Source organism: Ptychodera flava, chromosome 17, assembly GCF_041260155.1.
Source record: "Ptychodera flava strain L36383 chromosome 17, AS_Pfla_20210202, whole genome shotgun sequence".
Lineage (NCBI taxonomy): Eukaryota > Metazoa > Hemichordata > Enteropneusta > Ptychoderidae > Ptychodera > Ptychodera flava.
Genome location: NC_091944.1, coordinates 31,224,275 through 31,245,634, shown reverse-complemented (window position 1 = coordinate 31,245,634; position 21,360 = coordinate 31,224,275). Strand labels below are relative to the sequence as shown.

At 37.2% G+C, this 21,360-nt stretch overlaps 1 pseudogene; it reads left to right on the top strand.

Moving 5' to 3' along the window:
* Positions 1 to 21,360, top strand: part of LOC139116055 (transmembrane and coiled-coil domains protein 2-like) — a 74,428-nt pseudogene that overhangs the window by 40,672 nt on the left and 12,396 nt on the right.

Below are 21,360 nucleotides of genomic sequence, written 5' to 3'. Positions count from 1 at the left end.
GTCAGTACATGCACTCCGAAATATTCAGATCAGATTTATGGTAGTACGTGCTTTAAGGAAGTACTGGTATGTGCCTTGAAATTAAAAAACTTTTGCTCAAAGTTTCTTCAATGAAACTTTTAACCATTCCCTCAACAAAGCACAACAAAAAACAAGGGTTACTGCGCAAATGTTGGTACTAGAGAAACAAATTATCTAACATCTATCGATATTTGAAATTCAAAATTCATTGAAATTCAAAATGGCTGCCATCCATGTGTTCACTGCATTGGGAAAATTTAATTTTTGATTTTCCCAAAACTAAGACGGTTTTACTTACTCAAAGAACTTTGAAATTCCTCAGAAACGAACAAATTCTAGTGGTGATGGAACAGAATTTTAAAATTGAAAAGTCTAACCGTAATTTCTTATGTGAGGCTTACTCTACTTTAAATGTACATTTTATTACAGTGTATGTCATCTACCTACATGTTGTACATGATGTATATATGTACTATCTCTCTGCTTCTCTGAACTTGAATCTTTCACTTTCTTTAGAGGGGAGATTCACTATTTTTATGTTTTTAAAAAGGCGTGTTGTTTTTTTTACTGATGTGTTGTGTTTTCTTTCTTTCTCTGTTTCTTTCTCTTTGTCAACAGATTCCACAGCTGGTGCTAGTGTAGACAGTGTAAATTCTGAACAGTCTCAGTCCAACGCTAATGGACAAACTCCTGTCGCTCCATCCCCTTCAAAGAGACCCCAAGGTACTTGATTTTTCTCTCTGCTCTTTTCTTTTTTTGTCATGTGTTTCATTCAAATTCATTTCCACTCTGTAGTATTATATTTAGCTGTGACTTTTAATGTATTTTCCAGTATTTTTGCTCTCTCTATGAAATAGTTTCTTGTTCCATTCCCAAACTCATTTCAAAAATGCCCATTGTAATGTACGGTACAACTCAATTTTCTATTCAACCTTGCATGTGTAATATGTCCAATGTTACTGTGAATTCTAGTCTAGCCTAGATTCCATTTTTCAATAATAATAATAATAATATTAACAATAACGATATTGCAAATTTTATGCAATACATTGTGTTTGAATGGCTAATTACGTTTTACTTTAAAATCCTTTAGGGAAAAGAATGAAAAATGCTTTCTACAGCAAGAGTTATGAAAATATTATCAAAAATTACAGCAAATGCCGCTTTAATAGCGTTCTGAACTTTCCATGTACAGTAGCAGGTATTTATTGGCAATTTATGTCAATACATCTACCATTGAATTGTTATTCCATATTCCCAGTTGGTTAGCTGGTTCTAAAATACCGGTACAGTATGTACTATAAATGTATTTTTCATGTCGAAAATCATTCCTACAAATATGCAAAACAAGTCAGCTCTATTTCTGAAGCAAATGTTGCAGTATGCCCACAGTGGCTTCACATTTACATGGAAATTGGGGAGCTATTTGGTAATTTGAAAACCCACTGATGTGACATTTCAAAGTGATCCCTTTCAAAATGCGTGTAGTTACCCATTCTGCTCGCGACTAACGGTTTCGCTGTGGCGGAATCAATTAGTGTTGTGTGTGGTACAGTTATGACAGAGAATGGCCAAATAGGAGGGTCATGTATCGTAATTATTTCTCCACTGAAGTTTGAGTCTTCAAGAGAGTAAAATCTGTGATCTGTAATGACCCTATGTAGAAGCTGATTCAATCAGTTACAAAATGCATTCTTGGCTGCCGCTTGTGATTAAGCAAGATCTATTCATGTGGACTGCTTGTGTTGATGACAAGGGTACACATGAAGAATCCTGGACCCAGTGGTCCTCATGGTCATAATATACCTGTCTTAGGGAGCCTTGTGTAATAAGAGTAATAGAGAAGTAATAAAGAGTACTCCCTAGGATGCTCTTTAATTATAATATGGCTTGGCATAATCCCAATGTTCTTCATCATTACTGTCTTTTAAAATCAGATGCTGTGTACAGCTGCCATCCATCAGTTCAAACATGACGAAAGATGTGTCATGAAAAATTCAGATTCAGATTGTGGGTTGATAGCGATTTCAGATAAGTCCTGACCTTTGCAGTGCGACATTTTTGTAAGGGAATCAATAATCAGTGGCATGCATTGAGTGATTGATCCATCCAGTCCAATGGTTTTGTGTTTCTTTCTAGAGTGAACAGTGAAATCCAGGCTCGTGAAATCTACACAATCAGCCTTTTTAAACCTAATAGGGCGTGTGTTGCAGGTATGTAAGGGTGCCGGAAATCGACAAGTGCGGGGCCAAAGTGAGGGCCAGCACAATCAAAGTGGCGAGCGAATGTGAGGGCTTGAAGTGAGGGCTCTCACTATCGAAGTGCGAGCAAATGTGAGGGCTTGAAGTGAGGGCGCTCACAATGAAGTGAGAGCGTATTTGAGGGTTGAGACTTGCGAAAATCAGTACTAAATTCACCTTGATTGAATGAAGACTTGTGATCAAAGTCACTTCTAAAAGCGTGATACGATCTCCACGTAACGGCGCAGCCCTGTGTATGAGCATGCATGGAGCTACATCATCGATCGAAGCTTCATGATATGAGCGACACGACGTCCCTGACGGAAAAAAATTGTCAAACACCGTAAAAATATGAATGAGGCATTTTGTAATCTTTACATCGTTGAATTTCTTTAAGAATATAATGTCTGGCTGATTTTAAAATCGGCGACTGACTGATCGAGCAGGGATCGCACATTCAAAGTGCTTGTCAAAGTGAAATCGAACGCTATATGTGCGACAGGCAAAAATATTAAAACATCAGTCATCGCCATGATTAGGTTATACACTGTCAGGACTGAAAAACACTTTCTTGTAAAGCTTTTAAACTTGAGACAAGCCCATCGGGCGATTATCGTTATTGAAATTAAGGCCATGACAGTGACCGTACACGACTGATCATGTCGTTCAAAATCTCAAGTGTCTCTCGACTCACATGAAGGCGCGACTTTGCACAATTTTTAAATAACGGATATTTACAATCTAGTATCGAAGTTTGACTTATCGACGATTTCGGGACTATAGAATCGATACTATACGATACTAGAATAAACTGCGGTTGTCCCATGGGAAGCCGCGTCTGTGTAACCGCCAATATTCACCGGCGTTTTTGGGGACTGTAGTATCGATACTATACACGATACCAGAATAAATTGCTTGGTGCAATGGCACGCCCGGTCTGTTAAATCGACGATATTTACCCTATATTTTTCGGCGATTTGGAGACTCAAATATTGTCGGGAATGGAAATCCAACAGAAATAATGCAAAACAGATAGTATATGTTCACGCGTGGTTTATATTCTGTTTATTATCCAGGGTTCTGTACACATACTAATGACGATTTCACACCGTCAGTTTATCTATTAGTTTATTTGTTAGTTAAATGAAGCCATAACATGCAAATCTGACCTTTCCGTTGTTTTTTATTTTATGTCGACTTTGACATTTAACTTTGGTCATAGACCCTCGAGAAAAACTGTGATCTTCATCGTTACCAGAACATTCACCATAACTGGTATCAAAAACCCTCAAACTTTTCTGTGTCATTACTCGGAACGTGCCATGCAAGAGCAAAGTGTACATATTCAGAACGTCAGTTTGATCGTTAATGAGATTCAGTGTTAAGTACGAAGTATTGTTGTCTGGGACCGCTTGGCAAATAAACTTAATATATTCAAAGAATAGATCGCACAAAAAAAACCCAGCAATTGCCTGTCCCGTTTTTCTCGAGGGTCTATGCTTTGGTGTATCACGGTCCCTCCACAAAACCGTGGGTGTATATATAGAAGTAGAACCACGGAATAAAATGTGTGTGTTGTAGCAGAATTACAGAACACATCGTGTCTGCTTGTCTGTCCATCAGTCACACCAAGACGAATTTCCCTTCGCCACAAATATCGATACTAAACGACACTAGAATGACTTGCCCTGTGCCTTACAGTTCTGGCCAAACCCGACTTCCAAGGACTGACTCTAGCTTCGATACTAGACGATACTGGATTCTGTCAAATCGCAAGTAAATATCCGAATGTATCAGAGATTTCACCACCTCACACTTCTTGCCAAACCCGACTTCCAAGGACTGACTCTAGCTTCGATACTAGATGATACTAGATTTTGTTAAATCATTAAATATCTGATATATATCACACCTTACAGTTCTGGTCAAACCCGACTTCCAAGGACCGACTGTAGCTTCGATACTAGACAATACTATATTCTGTCAAATCGCAAGTAAATATCCGATACATATCTGAGATTTCACCACCTTACAGTTCTGGTCAAACCCGACTTCCAAGGACCGACTCTAGCTTAGATACTAGACGATAATAAATTCTATCAAATTGCAAGTAAATATCCGATATATATCGGAGATTTCACCACCTCAAACTTCTGGCCAAACCCGACTTCCAAGGACCGACTCTAGCTTCGATACTAGACGATAATAGATTCTAGCTGTCAAATCGCAGGTAAATATCCGATATATATCAGAGATTTCACCACCTTACAGGTTTTGCGTCAGGGTAGCGTCAGGGTTCAGGTGTCCGAATTTAACGTGTTCATCGGGTCGATGGCATATTCAAGCCGAAATACCGTGATGTAATATTTTTAGACTCATACTCTTGCCATTGCTGCATTGGTAAGGTTGAAAAAATACGCGGAGTCTTTAAGGTCGGCAGTATTGCTCTGTCTTATTAATTGTTGACAGTACAACCGGCTTAATTTTGAAAGTCAGAAAATTTTCAACGGTGAGTTTTAGTTACACGTTCTGTATTTTACGCGTGCGCCCCTTCGGAAGCAAAAACTTCCGACTTTTATACAAGCTGGTAACTTGCTCCAGACCATGACAAGTGTCTAGTTATGACGTTTGGCCAATATTTCAAGATTAAACTGCAATGATCATTTCCATCTAAAACAAAATAGAATGACGGTACGCTGAGAGACCACACCCGATATTGACACATGAGAGAGAGAGAGAGAGAGAGAGAGAGAGAGAGAGAGAGAGAGAGAGAGAGAGAGAGAGAGCGTGAGTTTGTGAAAGTTACGTATTTAACTGGAAAATAGTAGCCACTACGTTCAGTTGAAATATGTTTCAACACCACCTTTCTTACGATCGACAAAGTCTAGGTTGTTGTAAACGTAAATGCACAAATTTCTTTGGCATCCTACATGCCTGTCACAGAGTTAATGTTTATTTCAAGGCTGATACACGATGCATGCATACACCGTCCCTCCACCCACGGGAGGGACGGTGATGCATATTCGTTTCACAGCAAGTGATTCGGTAGACTTGGTTCAAGTCTGTGATTTGTGAATGTTTGAGTGGAGTGAACGCAATGATTTGCATTCTGCTTTCATGTGAAACGCGTGCGTGAGTGGACGCGATGAGGGGAGTGAACGCTATACAGCGGAGTTTCACCCGGAATCACAGCAGAAACTAACTCACTACTGCGCAGACTCAAACGTGACGCATTCAATCGCTAGGAAAACCTGGCGTGAGCTGCCAAATTCCGGATAGGTTTATACGAAATAGGAGAAACACAAGAGAAACTATTATAAATGATTTAATTTTTTTAAAATTCACCGACTTGAACCAAGTCTAGTGATTTGGTAGCGATGTGTTGCTCGCCGATAGATTGCTTGTTCTAATCATCCAGTCGTTGGCTTAACAGTTTCAGAGCCAGAGACGGCACAATCATTTCCGCTACAGACAAACAACGTATGAATGTGATGCAAGGTAGCAGAGCTTTCCGATTATATAGTATGAAACAAAGGAGACAGTCAAATTTCTGTCTAATGACTGGTCAATCGCTGACTACACAGAGATTATAGCTATGATTTCTGTGACAATATAATTGACCGTGGGATTGATTCAGTGAACAATATTCAAGGGCTCGTTGACCAAAATGGCATACTTTATTGAGGTAGAATATCCATCATTGTTAACAAATGTAAAGGTAACAAGCATTCATGACCCCTGATATTCTGATGCAATTGATCTTTTGAAATGGTTATCAAACTTTGTGTACAGAGAAAATAAAAGCATACTGTAAGTACAAACGTAAAAAGAATTTGTCATTTGCTGTTGTCTGATTTCTCAGAGTTTTAGTAGCTATTGAATCTTTTTTATCCTCAAAAATCAATCATAGAGAACCAGACAAGTCTCCAAAAATACATTTTCCCATGATCTTACTTTATCTGTTGAACAAACCACTCTAAATTTCTTCAAAAAAGTTTCCTCTTTCTTCGAAAATTCTCCGGCAAAAACTCCGCATACGACGCCATGTGGGATAAAAAGTATCAGAGTTCACGTGCCCAGGTCGTGAACTGGTTTGACTGAAGTCACATTTATCAGTCGCGCTATAGTCGTACAATGGTACCAGAAGAAGTATCGCTCGCTTGAGTTGCATGTATTAATAATAAAAAGGATATCTGTGATATTTGAAATGCAATGACTAAAAAACACGAAAAGGTTAACGAAAAAGACGGAAGTGATGTAATGGGTCATGATCTGTACGCAGGTCATTGTGTACTCGTTCCGCGCTCAGCCGTTCAACTGTTCACAGAGCTAATGCCACGCAGCGACTGTGTTCTGGAGATAGTAAGTTTTCATTAAACGTTGAAAACGACTTTGACTCTCATTTTTCGTATGCCTTAGCCCGAATTTGATCGGTTCAAGGCGCCCCTCACTTCAAGCCCTCACATTCGCTCGCACTTCGATTGTGAGCGCCCTCACTTCAAGCCCTCACATTTGCTCGCACTTTGATTGTGAGAGCCCTCACTTCAAGCCCTCACATTCGCTCGCACTTTGATTGTGCTGGCCCTCACTTTGGCCCCGCACTTGTCGATTTCCGGCACCCTTACATACCTCTGTGTTGGGAATGTTGGACACAGTAATCACAGACATTGATAATTTCGACTTTGTTGACATGGGTCCCCCATGCCCTTTCTCCTGTGACGGCACTGAAGAGATTTTACGTGATGCTAATAATGGGTACCACTGTTTGTGAGAATATTGACAACACCCAGAGTTTACTCTCTGTTGTTGTAGTTGTCCTGTCCATCTCTGTTTGATGTACAAGCCTTTCTATAACAACCATGATTGGGTCTGTATTGGCCTTTTTGAATTCTCCACATTGAGACAAAATTACCATTTCAGAGCTGGGTAGCACATGCAATTATTCTCCTACCATAAGATGCAACCTGCCCCAGTGCATTCATATCAAACTCTGCAAGATGACACAGAATATCATACAGTATTAAACACAATTACTGTAAATAATGTCTAAGATTTCATTTTGAAAGTCAGTATTATCCTTCGCAAAAAACACTTCCCATTTTCCAATCCTAATTTTAAATGAGTACAGTACATTATTGTGTAAGTTTATTAATATGGAAAATTCCAGAACTCTTTTCCATGATGTCAGCATGTGACTGAGTAAAGTTACGATTAACCAGCATATCATATTCAGGGTCAAATTTCCATCAAGTTCTGCTTACATGACACATCCGTTTATTTCGCTGGATGCAAGTCAAAAATAGAAACCACAGTTGACATTGTCAAATTTTATTTTAAGTACCACAATAAAGATGATAGGGAAAACTTATAGCTGGTTAGGTATTTTGTTGGAAAATATGCAACGATAAGTAACTTTCTCGAGAAAAAATGGAAGAAAAGGGAATAAGGGTGGAAGGATTAGACCTTTCAATTTAAAATCCTTTCAGATTAAAGATCAAAGTTTTGATGAAGCAGACAGCAGGAGAGTGTACAATCTTGAAGTTGATGTAGCATTGTAGCGATGGCAGGAACAGAATGTGGGATTTAAATACATGCACATACTTTATTCATATTCATGAATGGAAGAAAATACTGCAACTTGAATTTTGAAACATCTGCCACAAAGGTCTTTCAGCTTCTGTATCTGACAGTGACACACCATGTATAGAAATAGATGCATCTGACAGTGACACGCCACTTATAGAAATAGATGTATTTGACAGTGACACGCCACTGTATAGAAATAGATGTATGTGGCCATGCTCTATAAATAACTATGGTTGGTGACAAGTCATCCTTTACAAATTGTTTCAAATACTGAACTATTTAGAATTTGATAAATGAATCTTGTTTATACGTGCATATCATTTGTTTAGCATAACTAAGAGCTGTTTTTTCAAAAAACTTGGGCGAGGGTTAAAAATGGGATTGTATTTCAGTTTAAAACACACACTGATAATGAGAAATGTATTTTGTAATCTGTTTGGTCTGGATCATGTGTCTGAACTACTGTGTAGGAAGCGTGGACTGAAAGCACGGACTGAAAGCAAATCCTAGACTCTTTCACAGCCCATGGTTGGCTACGCCTGTTCTTATCTTTGCTTTCCAATAATGTGCCCTCAACGATCTGGAAAAGAGACACCCTCGGGCATTGCCCAATGAACAAAGCTTAGCTTACACACTGATGACTTGAGAAATACTCGGCCACTCTGTGTATCCAGTGAATTAGGGTTGTGACAGAGTCTCACAGTCCCGAGAGATGCTTTCTGTGTGAGAATCAAAGCAAAGCAGAACAAACCAGACATCAGATCTGTATTCTTCATCACAGTAATATTAAAACATCTAAAATGGACAGTATTTCAGCTTTTGTCTCTATAATGCACTACTTAAATTTACATCTGACTGAAAAAATACTCATAATATCAAAGTATGCTCACCGTCATGTTCTAAGTATTCTTGAAAAAAGAATAATAATGTGAAATTTATTTGAAATGATTATGAGATGTTTTTTTAGAAATAATCACAATTGAAATCATTGGTTGTAAGTGTAAATATTACACGTAAAATTTTCATGTAAATGTTACCGGGGAGTTGTTCTTATTTGTGCTTGCTTTCAAAACTTTCAGACTGCTGATGTCACAAAAGGCACAGGCCACAGGTTTGTTTGTGTGTTGTTACAGTCCTCCAAGTTCCACGCATAAATACACCACTGTTTTACCATTCACTGGGAATGCAAGTTAAAAATAGGGAATGATTTGTATCAAGGGACAGTATGGTTGACTACCGGTATGGTTGAGGATTTTCAAAGGGCAAGGAGTTTCCTATCATTTACTGGAATTGCAGTTTAGGTGATGAATTAATGTTTCTGTCCTTTGGAATGGTTTTTATAATTCTAAATCAAATGTAGCAAAAGGCACATCTGTTGTGTTGTGCATCAATTGGAAGGATAAAAGTATAAAAAGTAACACGTTGCGTGATTTGTGAAGTAGAGACTATCATGCAGCATCATGTAATAAATATGGAATTTTTATAATTTACCAAAAAAATGAGGCATAGTTTAGATGTTTTCATAATGTATTTGTGACTACTACTGACCTCAGATTTTAGAGTCTGTAAAACATTTTATTTATTGACGATCATTTATAAGAAATTCTGTGATTGTTTTGACAGGCATCAGAAGTCGTCTCTTCCAGCGTAGGAAAGACAATGATTTGTCCAACTCCAGCAAGAATGTAGGTGATTCGTCACCGGAAACACAGCGTGCATCGTACGCAGAAGATATACGAGACTTGCCACCACGACCACCAGCTTTTGTCAGAGTATTACAGCAGATACGGAGTATGCCAAACATGTATGTATGCACCGTACCTGAAAGTATCTTGGAGTCATAGGTCATATCAGAAGTCGTAGGTCATGTCAGATGTCGTAGGTCATGTCAGATTCATGAAAAAGTGTAAAAGAAAGGACCATGCTGTGAATTTTTAGTGAGACTACAGCACACAATTTGTTTGCAATCTGCTTTAGTACAGGAACAAACCTTTGAAAGCAATTTTATAACGAAAATTTTTGTTGTAGAATTCTTCCAGGAGTTCTTTCATACCATGAGTTCAAAGCTTACCAGGGTCAAAGGTCATCTGTGTCATTGTGTCCTATACTGACTGCCAGTTGCTGTGAGGGTTGCGAATTGCATTTCATTCTACTTTTCATTTAAGTTGATTATTTGAACCATCTTTCCAGCACAGACATCATGCTTTCAATCATTACCGGTAGATCTTTGTTAGGATTGCAAAATAGAGAAATAATTCAAGAGATGAAACTTTTGATATCTATGGTATATCAGTTGTATTCATCATCAGGTTGTGTTTCCATGGTACATGTACTATAAACTCAAAGCAGTACACATTCATACTTGTCAGTTTCATTTGTCACGGTCCCTCTATTACTATGATAAAGGGACTGTGATACAGTGTATAAACACAAAGTGTGGAAATGTGGCCAACTTTGTGTTCTCATCATCAAACCTCCTGTGAGTTACTGAACCGTAGACATTTGTATGTCTAGCAAACCTTGGTTAAATCTCATTTCTCTCACTTTGCCCCAGGCCAGACAGAGAAATGGCATAGCAACCATGTTGTCTGCATTTACTATGGTTTCCTACAAAATTAATGTTACTTTACATATTTCAATCCAAGGCAATCCCTTTGATTGAAAGTTAGATTTTTTTTGCCATTTCATTTCATTTCATCCCAGCCCAAAGCTAATTCATGCAATCAAGATAATGCTATGTGAATGTTCTGTGAAACCTTCAGAAAGCTGTATTTCATTCTAGACTTCCGATGGCATTTACTTTACATGACTACCACTGCCAGGCAGCCATTTTGTTGAGATTTTTAATGTCTGGCTTTATCATTCAGACACATATTGTATAGATTTCATTCAAACTTTCTAAGGATAACACATGATAGTGTACATGTTGTCAAATTGATAGGCATTGTACCGGTATGTCAAATTTCATAACCAGAGCAAATGCTAGATTTTCCACAGTCAATTGTTGTCTCGTCTCAACAATTCAAAGCCATTTAGATGTCTGTCGTAGGAAATTGAAAAATGAAACACTCCTTTGTTGATCAATACAGTATCTGGCGAACTCAATTATGACCAAGGAAGTATGCCCAGTCCTGCCATGAAACTCAACTGAAGATGATATCATTAACCCTTTTCCTGCCAGACAGTATTAAGACTATTGCTTCCCCATCAGCCAAGTCAGTCAAAAGCGGTATTGAGCCCAAACATGACGTATTTTCACACGCTTGGCTTAGTATGTTATAACATCTTTAGTCCAAAAAAATCAAGTTTACAGTATTTATATTTTCAACACCCTTCAAATGTTCAATATAATGTTAAAATACACCATATGGAATATGTTGTCTTTCATTTATTTTAACCATCTTGACCTGGTGGTGAAATATGGACTTGGCAGGAAAAGGGTTAATGTCAAAATAGAGTAGAAAGAGTTTAGGAATATATTAGGGTTGGTGTGAGTTTAATGCAGAGCAAATTGCTTTTTGTGATACTATCGGTACAGTGACTGTAACGGTGTGGGATGAAACAGCTGTAAATTTCCACAGAGTAAGACCCCTTCAACGTAATTTGTTATTGGAAATCATGTTTTGTGCCCTGATGAGCTTTGTAATTTCAATTTCATACACAGGCGGAAGGCGGTAGACAACAAATCAACACGTCCAGTCACAACAACCAAAGCAGCAACGTTGCCCGTGCATCGAACCAAGTCTGGCGGGAGCGACAGCGGAGATGTCAGCCGCGAGGGGAGCAGATCGCGAGCTGGCAGTTCATCCGCAGTTGACTTCATAGACAGCAGGCCCTCTAGTGACAGAGAAGAGGAATCAGTAAGTCTGTGTATAGAGTTTTTTGTTAAATTTATTTTGAAAACTTGGATGGATAAGGTGTGTGAACAACACAAAATCGCAACTCTTTTCATCCAAATATTACACCTGCATTGATCTGAACAGCAACTGATGTTGATCAGTGTTTTTTTAAGTTACACGGTGTCATAAAAGTCTGCATGTGATTTAACACTTCCAATAATCACCATTGCAATACAGATAGATTGAATATACATTTACACTGCATATACAAAGCAGTGTCTTCATGACACACTGTATCTAATAAAATGTTGTTCAACTGTGATTTTATTGCTGTTCTGAAAAGTGGTCCTGTGCTGTCTGGATGAAAAGCGTTGTAGTGGTAGTTGTGATATCATAAGGGTCACTGGATATAGCATCCTGCACATGACATATGATGCTGGTGACAGTTGTAGAAATTTTGTGTATTTTGTATCTGCATTTATCACTGGCTAGTGTAGTGGAACTCCTTTGACATTTGATTTCCATATTTCCATCACAGCATATTTGGCAACAAAGTTACAATTTTTGTTGTTCCATGGTAGTACGTTATTTCTGAAAGCATTCTAAACAATTTTGAACAAATATGTTTTTTTGTATATTTATGATAGAAGTGTGACATCATTGGCAATCAACCCTATTGAGCCTGCATTGCAAATTACTTAATTGTTACTGAAGGATTCTAAAATTTTTGCCAATATTGGCCGATTTGTTTATATGTGTGATTGACTAATATCAATTTTACCAGAGTTGATCATTGTACAATGTGTAAGAGTTCATATCAAGCTTTTGACCATCTGTCTTTGTCAACAATGCTGTTCGAATTTTTTTAAACAAAAAATGTAACAAAACAGAGAGTAACATCATACAATTGAAGTTTTTACCTAAATTAACAAGTACACTGGTATTTTGAGCCAAGAGTATTACTGTGTTTACATAATTTATGAATCAAAACAAGAAATACTTTTTAAAACAAAAAGTTAAAAACACAGAGTCTACTTCCTTGATATTTATTGAAAATGATACTGGCCTAGGGGGTCAGAAATCTTTCCAGAAGCTGAAGGAGAGAGTCCCATCTGTCCCAAAATACCGTATAAGGACAATTTTTCTGTCGACTGTATCACAATGTTGGTGTCAGCTTTAGTTTGTGTGGGATGCCTCAATGCAAATGTACTGACCCATGACAACACTGCATACAAGCGTATTTCTCAAATTTCCTTGGTCTGCTGTGTTGCGGAAAGTTAGTCCATTGTTTTTGATAGAAAACAGAGGATTGGGCGATGTTTTCACGGTCAGGTCATGGAAGAAGATTGCACACTGAACCAAAGGTTGTTTGCAGTTTATATTTGTTATTTCCATGCTCCCACAGTCCATATACAGTAATAGTCTTATTCAGTGAAACATAATATTTTGTCATTTAACTGTTTGGCCATATCTTCTGTCGCAGTTTGAAGCTCTCCACAAACGGTTACTGTTACTAAATTATTTGATGAGTGGAACTTCCATTTGCTTGTCTTTACTTCAAGAAATTTGTGGTGTAGTTCCGCATATTACATATTCGTTTTGTTTGTGCATATATCTGTTTCCTCTGGAAGGTTGATATGCTTGTTTTTATGCAACAGTGTGATGTTTTGTGATCTCAGTAGGAAGTTAATAGACAAACAGAGGTAACGCATTCAGCAACAATCTTCAAAAACCAGGAAATATCACTGTTTCTTGTTGTGTACATACAAATTTTGCATAAGATTTGAGTTGGAAAAAAATAACGTCTTGAAAGTAAAACAGAAGATAATTAGAACACAGTCACCTAATGATTAATAATCTCAGATTTTTGAGATTGCAGGAAGTAAGGCAAAGATGTCAATGTAAAATATTGTTTCTCTGTTGTTTTCCAATTTTGCATTGAGAAGTTGAAAGAATAGCCCGGTATCAGTGTATAGGTTGCTTCATTAGCTTTCAATTACACCAGATCTTTGACAAAGTGTCCTCACTCATATTCTGCATGACATATGACCATTATCTTGAGACGTAGGTTCCAGCAGATCACGGATGGAATCAGTGATAAAGGTGTATTGATCACATGACAAATTTGTTCAAAATATCAAGTATGCCATCAAGGGAGTAGGAATAAGATAATTTTCATGGACATAAATTTCATCTTTCACAGTTTGTAAGGTTTGTTGTTTTGGCCCAAAATTTTGCCCCATCTGAAAATCTTTCATTTATAATTTGTACCAAAATGCCAGGGTTCAAGAAGACAGGTTCAGCAATTTGTAAGAAGAAAGACAAAGTTTTCTATTCTTTGTTAAGTACAAATTTTTGAAGACAAACTAAAACATAAGAATTTCTATAGAAAAGCAGTACGTGGTAGAAATTGGATCAGCACATCATACCTGAGTGACATCCACCATGAGGGGTTTTGTCCATCAATTATTCTGCTTTGGGAGTGGTTCAGCAGAAAGTCATTTGATCATGGCTGAAATGAGAAACCATGCAGACTCTGATTATTGTCATATCCGTGTGATAGTGCACGTTTTCCTTTAATGCATGAAAATACTCTTAACTTGGAATACTGTATCTGGTTTTGTCCGGTTTCTGTACAGACTGAAAATATCGCAGTCACTAACAGTGTAGTGACGGATGATTCTGCCTTGGATGAAGTGGACTCCGGACCCACGCCGGATCCACTCCGTGCAAAAGCCATGATAGAACACTACCAACAGAAAATCCTTCGGATAAAGGAACAGATTAAGGCGGAGCAAACGGCACGAGATGGTAAGAAATAGTGAATGCTGTGAATATTTTTTCGGCAATAATATTGTATTTTATTTTACTAAAAATGCACGGTACAAGATGGTTCATTCTAGAGTGGCATTGTCTTCTTGTAACAGCTTTTAAACATGACTATTTTGATACAGCTGTCAATATTTGACCTTGGTAGAATGCATAAGATGTATAAAATTGTTAAAAAACTGGCAGCATTTTTGAAGAAGATTGCGATTCGATAGCCTTTTGAATTTTGTTCAGAAGATTGAACAGTTGTCATTTTGGCACTATTTGGATCTCAGCTAGGGAGTTCCACTGCATTCAAATACAGGTGAGCACATTTGGAGTTACATTGCAGTGATATCCACCACACTTCTTTGAGACTCCCTAGAATGGTATCAATAAGCATGAGGGTGCTTGGTGTAACCATTCAACACCAAAAACAGTTTGAAATGTCCAATTCTTAAGGTCATACCATGAAAGAATCCTTTTTTTCAATTTGGCACTATTTGCCCTCTCATTTTTCATACACACATCATCATTTTTATCATTTTCCTTCCAGAGAATGTTAATGAGTACCTTAAACTTGCGGAGCACGCAGACAAGCAGCAGATTGCCAGAATAAAGACTGTCTTTGAAAAAAAGAACCAGAAGTCAAACTCGGTGATAGCGCAACAGCAGAAAAAATTAGAAAAATACCAAGAGAGAATACGAGACCTGGAAGCTAACGGGGCACCGCCGCGGAAACCCAAAGAAGTATTACAGGGAATGCACCTTGGCCTAAAGTAAGTTTTTAGTTTGCATGCCAGTGTATGTATCAGTGTTTGTATCTGGGTTAGTGTCTGTACGTGTCTAATAATTTATGTATATTATGTGTGTGTCTACTTATATATATCCCTGTGAATCTGCATGCTGCCTGGCAGACATATTTTTGTCCCTTTAAATCATCGAAGCGTCGTTTCTAAGACTGCAATCTTTCTCTCGGTGTATTGCACACCAGGACAAAGTCATAAATGTTATGAACCTTTTTGATGCTAGTATTATGTGATTGAATTGATGAAACACCCATTACAAAAAAACCAAAACAAATCCATCGCCCATTCATATTAATTTTTGCTGCGTCAAAACTTATTTTATTAACCTATGTGAAAGAATTCAATTTACAAATTGTAGATAAGAACTGTACCAGGCAGTCCCCAACAAAAATTGTCACCAAATATGAGCATGACCTCTCTTTCGACATAAACCGTTGATGGGTTACAGTGTGATGTGCAAGAGTCTTTACAAACCATCTTGTGCTTTGAAAAATTGTGAAATCTGCTTCACTTATGGTGATTTGTCAAGTTCCAGTAACCAAAACTACATACTGGTAAATGATATCCCGCATCCAACAAATGATATATCAAAACCTTAAAAAATATATATAAAGTCTGTCACACACTCTGATGTTATTCCAGATTTTCCATTTCCTAATGGAATACTACACTCCATATCTTGTGATCTTCTCCTCTATGTTTGTCATTCAGCCACTCAAATCTTATCTTTTGACAACTTTCTGATCCTGTGTTTGACAAATTTTCATGGATGACACCTTCCAGTTCCCATACATATGGGTTGTACCTGCACAGTCAAAGATCAGCTTGTTTGTACTGTTATTTGAATATTATGTCTGTTCCTATGCTTAAAATTGTTACAGTAATAGAAGTCAGTGTGGGCATGGTCATCCCATGGCAGCCTTTTCCCTCTATCTCTTTAATGGACATTATTTCTGGAAGGAAAGTCGCTCATTTTGGTTTGAATGTGCAAAGTAAAATACACTAAAAGTTATCTACATTATCTGTCAAAGTTTCCCCATCACCCTGCTTCCAGTAACGACACCTAATGCCATTGAAGGATAATAACCTGCTACTGTTTATAATATCTTGATTTAAAAAAAAATAAGCAGTTTCTTATTCTTTTTTTCTAAAGTAAGGCAAAATACAAGGTATCTGCCCCACCAACCCAAGCATTATGTAAACATTCAATGGCGTTGTTGACAAATGAATTCTGGTCCAAACTAAAATTCAGTTGTCAACAATAACATTGGACTTTAAGTACATAGAAGTTGTTAGAACAAGTTGAGCACTACACAATTCAACATGATATATGGATACGCTGTACAAACAACCAGAAAACAAGAAAACACATCAAAAATTCCAGCTGTTAGAGCTTCAACATTATGATGCCAGAAATAATACCATCAAAATATTCATACTCATATGTTATACTGACATCAATAGGTACTTGACTAAACCATGATTGTACGGCTAAGGGAACACAGCTGCACTCTTTCAGTATCTTCTGTTTTAATTTTGGTATATGGTAAATAATATACTACTGACTGATATACACAGTAAGTTACTACCGTTAGTAGTCAAATACCTACTCAAACCTTCTTACTGGCATATAACATGAATAAATACAAATGTGTCTCCCAATATAATGTTGAATTGTACAGTGGCTTAGCATTGGCCCTGAGTTCGTCAGTCTTGCCCTATGTCATTCCATACATTTTCTATGATGTAATTCTTATAATCATCTGTTTTCTTCTTTATCCTTACAGAGGTGTAGGTGCAAATATACGTGATGGCATCACAGGGTTTTCAGGGTAAGTGAAAAAAAAAGCAAATCTTGAAATATTTTTGCCATTTGCATGAACATATCACCTTTGAGCAGATTTTAATGTGTATGTTGTCATGTAATGTTATTTTTAAATTATCTAATAATGTTTGCCATAATTTTGAAAAGCTAACAATCCTATCATTAAAAGATTGTTTTTCACTAAAAATTCATGATAAAAGATACAAAAGATACATCTTTGTTTGTTGCCATGACAATAAATGAAAGAAGTTGCCTACTTCAAGTTGTATGTTAGCCTCCATCTTGTTTATTAGTTTGTTGTTTTGTTTCTCACCTTACCTTTCCAACTACTAGTAAGTAGAGTGCCCCTTTCATCACCACCCCAAAATGGCCATTGACACCAAGATATGCCTGTGAACTTGGTCGGACAATCAGAGCATGTAAAGTCACACTATTGCCACATCCTTCCTTTTGTTTCTCTAGCATTATTTTATTGCTTTAAAAATCATCTTGCCAATCTCAGCTATCATTTTGGTGCTTGTCATTTAGCCTTTCTGTCCAGTTTGCCAATGGTAAAATTCAAACAAATTACAAGCAAGAAATCATGACTACAAGTACATCATAAAATAACAGGCTGTAGGAGAATAATTTGGGCAATACAATACCATGATATAGACAGATATTGTCGGAAGTATTTGCTCTCGAATGGGATTTCAAATTTAAGAGGCCCACTTTGCTTTTATCGACAGTCAGAAGTAGTTTTTAGTTACACTGTATCTTGCTCAACATCAGCTGTCCCCTTGCGTGGGACTTTGTAATGGATATTGTTATTCAGTGATGGAAGAGTGTTGTCACCAAACACCTGCCTAGCAATTCCTGTGCAGGGTGTCCCATGCGTGGGTTGACAATGCACAGGAACTGATGATGTGAAGTGCGGGAACCGATGATGTAGAGTGCAGGAAACCAATGATATATTACGCAGGAACTGATGATGTCAGGAAAAATATAAATCAGAATTCCAGTAAGAGTGTTCAAGAGTTAGTCAGATTTAAAGGCTAGGTTTGATTGGCAATAGGAAAGAAAAAATATATTTGTCCATGCTGTGAAATGGAAGATTCAGAAGTTATGTGTCTTGATGTCAGTTAACAGCAGCTGTAACTTTTGATGAGTGTTCACTATTTTTGTTTTTCGTGTCAATTGCAAGTTCTCGTTCTACTCCCAAAAACATGTTGAAATCCCAACTACTGGGTACTAGTATTTAGCTTGTCAACACATGAATGTAAAATACATTATTTTTGTTTTATTTTGAATTCAAGTAGGGATCAAAATCACTTGTCAACAATACCAATGCAGTTTGCACACGTACAAGCTAACAAGCTAAATATTGAGGATCTCAACATGCTTTTGGGAGAAGAACAAAAACTGTAGTTGACATTTAAAAAAATCCAAAAATAGTGAGAAAAAAAATCATTCTAAGTTTCAGTAACTGGCACTTAAAATCAGTTATCGTATTTGGCAGCTTTTTGACCAATTCTTAGGCAGTTGGTAGAGACTGATTGTTTATAATAAGAGTTCAATTTTATATATTATGAAATATTAAATGATAATTGTCAGACAGACAGGTTATATAAGTTCAAGATGGTAAATTGTTTTTATTCAGACCAATGAGCCTGGTATCTGTGTACATGACAGTACAATTATGTTCCCAACAGTAACAATGGATAAGCCAGCATTTACTTAGCTTTACTTTGAGTGAAAATTGCCAAGTGACTTATGTGCAGGATTCATGTAATGGGGGTTATCTTGAAATGCTGAGCGTGGACATTGTCTTATGTACACAGCTACTGTTCAATTATGCAGCCAAGAAAATGACAGCCAGCGACACAAAAGCCTATTTCATTTTCTAGCAGTTTTCTTATGATTCTAAGTCACTGCATGCCATGCAAAAAGCATTTCATCAAAACACAAGGGCTCACCATTCTTTGATCAATCTCTGTATATGTCAATATCTCTGCTCACACCATCTGTCGTTACACTTTCTGGCACCGTCATATCTCATCTCTTCACAGCGGTGTGGCCGATAACATCAGGGGTGGTCTCTCGGGTCTTTCAGAGTTTGCCCACACTGCTGGAAGGTAAGGCCATCCTGCCCTAGCCCTATTTCCCCCTGTCAGATAGTGGTGGGATCTCTCATCATTCATCACAAAGGGCTCATTTTCTCTCTCTAGTGGCAATGTCATCTGTATCCATTTCTTTTGTTTTCACTGTACATTACCATTACAAAGCAGAATGAAATAAGATGAACTTCCTTTTAATATTTTTTCATACCTCAACTCAAGTTTTATGGATTATTATTTTCCCTCGTATTTATCCAATTTACCCTCAAACATCAACCATGTCAGAATCTTGCAACTTGAAGCAGCCTACTTCAATTTCTGTGAAAAAATTTTGCATCAAAAACTGATGGTAATGGTGAAATTTTGTGTAGTTAAAAGGAAAAGAATTTGTTAAAAGTCTCAGGCAGACAATTTACAGTGAAGTTTAAATTTTGCACTTTTTGTCTGTTGTTTGGTGTAACTGTGGTTGCAGTGGTTGTGTTCTAACTAAACTTCTTGAAGAAAAGTGGGTCACAGGTGACTCAGGCATACACCTTTATTTTCTTATAAGGTGGTTCAACCTTGATACTTGATACAACAGTTGATGAAATCCAAAATGAGGTGGTGACATTTTTGTTATAGGGTGCAGTATTTGTATCGAGTTTTGATTTACACTGAAATTCCTGCATATACTCAAAAAGTGATTAAAACAGCTGTACCTCTTGACCTTTGACCTTTCATTCACCTCACCTTCTCTCCTATCAAGTAGCATTCAATAAGAAAAATACTGACCAACCTGAAAGGAAACGGGTGTCATGCTTGTAGGAAATTTATTATGTTGTTCTGAATACCATCAGGGGCTTATGGAATTGATCCAGTATTTGAAGTACAGGTAGTCACACAAACAGATAGAAGTGTACATACTACACAACATATGGCTGGTAAAATTACCAATGTGTACATGTGTATTGTGACATACATGCTAAGGGTACAGTGACAAGGTGGACAGAAGTCTACCCTGTCTATTATAGACACCTTTCTCACTTGTTCTCTTTCCAAAGGTGTTGTTAAGGTAGTATGTGCCTTGAAAGTGAAAGACTTGAATGTTTGCTCAAACTTTCCTCAGTGAGTCTTTCAACCATTCTTTTACTTGAATCCATAACAAAAATCATTGTTCACCGTTTAATACTAGAGAAACATATTACCTGACATTTAATGATATTCGAAATTCAAAATGGCCACCACTTAAGTGTTACCGTAACTCTATTTGGAAAAATAAAATTATAAATTTTCACAAAACTAAGATTGTGAAAATTTTTCTTACTCCAAGAACTTTAAAATGATCCCCTATAAGTTATAGTCGTATAAATTTGAGGCACATTCTGTCTTAATAGATAGGTTGAACTGTAGATAAATGTTATACATAGCAATTGTCATGACAAGTATTCAGAATCTCAAACATGTGGTAAGTTGAGTTCATGAATATTATTTTTGAAGGAGACACAGTAATGCTTTGGGTATACATCAATAATGACTGAACTTTTTCTTTTTTAGTGCTGTTGTTTCCAAACCCAAAGAATTTGCACATCTCATAAAGAATAAATTTGGAAGTGCAGACAATATAGATACAATCAGTGAGTATCTGTTTGCTCTGATTAAAGTTATGAGAGAATGTTGTGTATGATGATGATGATGATGATGATGATGATGATGAGAAGCTTTGCATATGTGTTGGTTTTAGTGTGCATGTCAAAAAGAGACTAGGGGAAATATGCTCATGTTTCTAACTGATAACAAGAAACTTGGCAAAGATTTGGAAATCAAAAATGAAAATACACTGCATGGAATGGTATATGGTCATGATTTTGGTGCTGTTTCGCATAAATCCCATCATGCATTTTGGTTTTCTTCTAGAAGATCTGGAAGATGAGGGTACAGACCAGAACAGAGTAGTACAAGCAAGGTAAGATACAACGTATCAGCACCTGTAGTGCGGATTTGTAACAAAACTAGGCAGTGGCTTATCTATCTAATGCACCTGGCTGGACTTTGATTCTCTGGGTTGCTTGGCAGATCTGTGCGTAGTTTTTTCACAAGCTTTCTCCCAACCCTATTTTTGCATGTATTTACTCTTGTTTTCTTTGCAATTTCATTGAT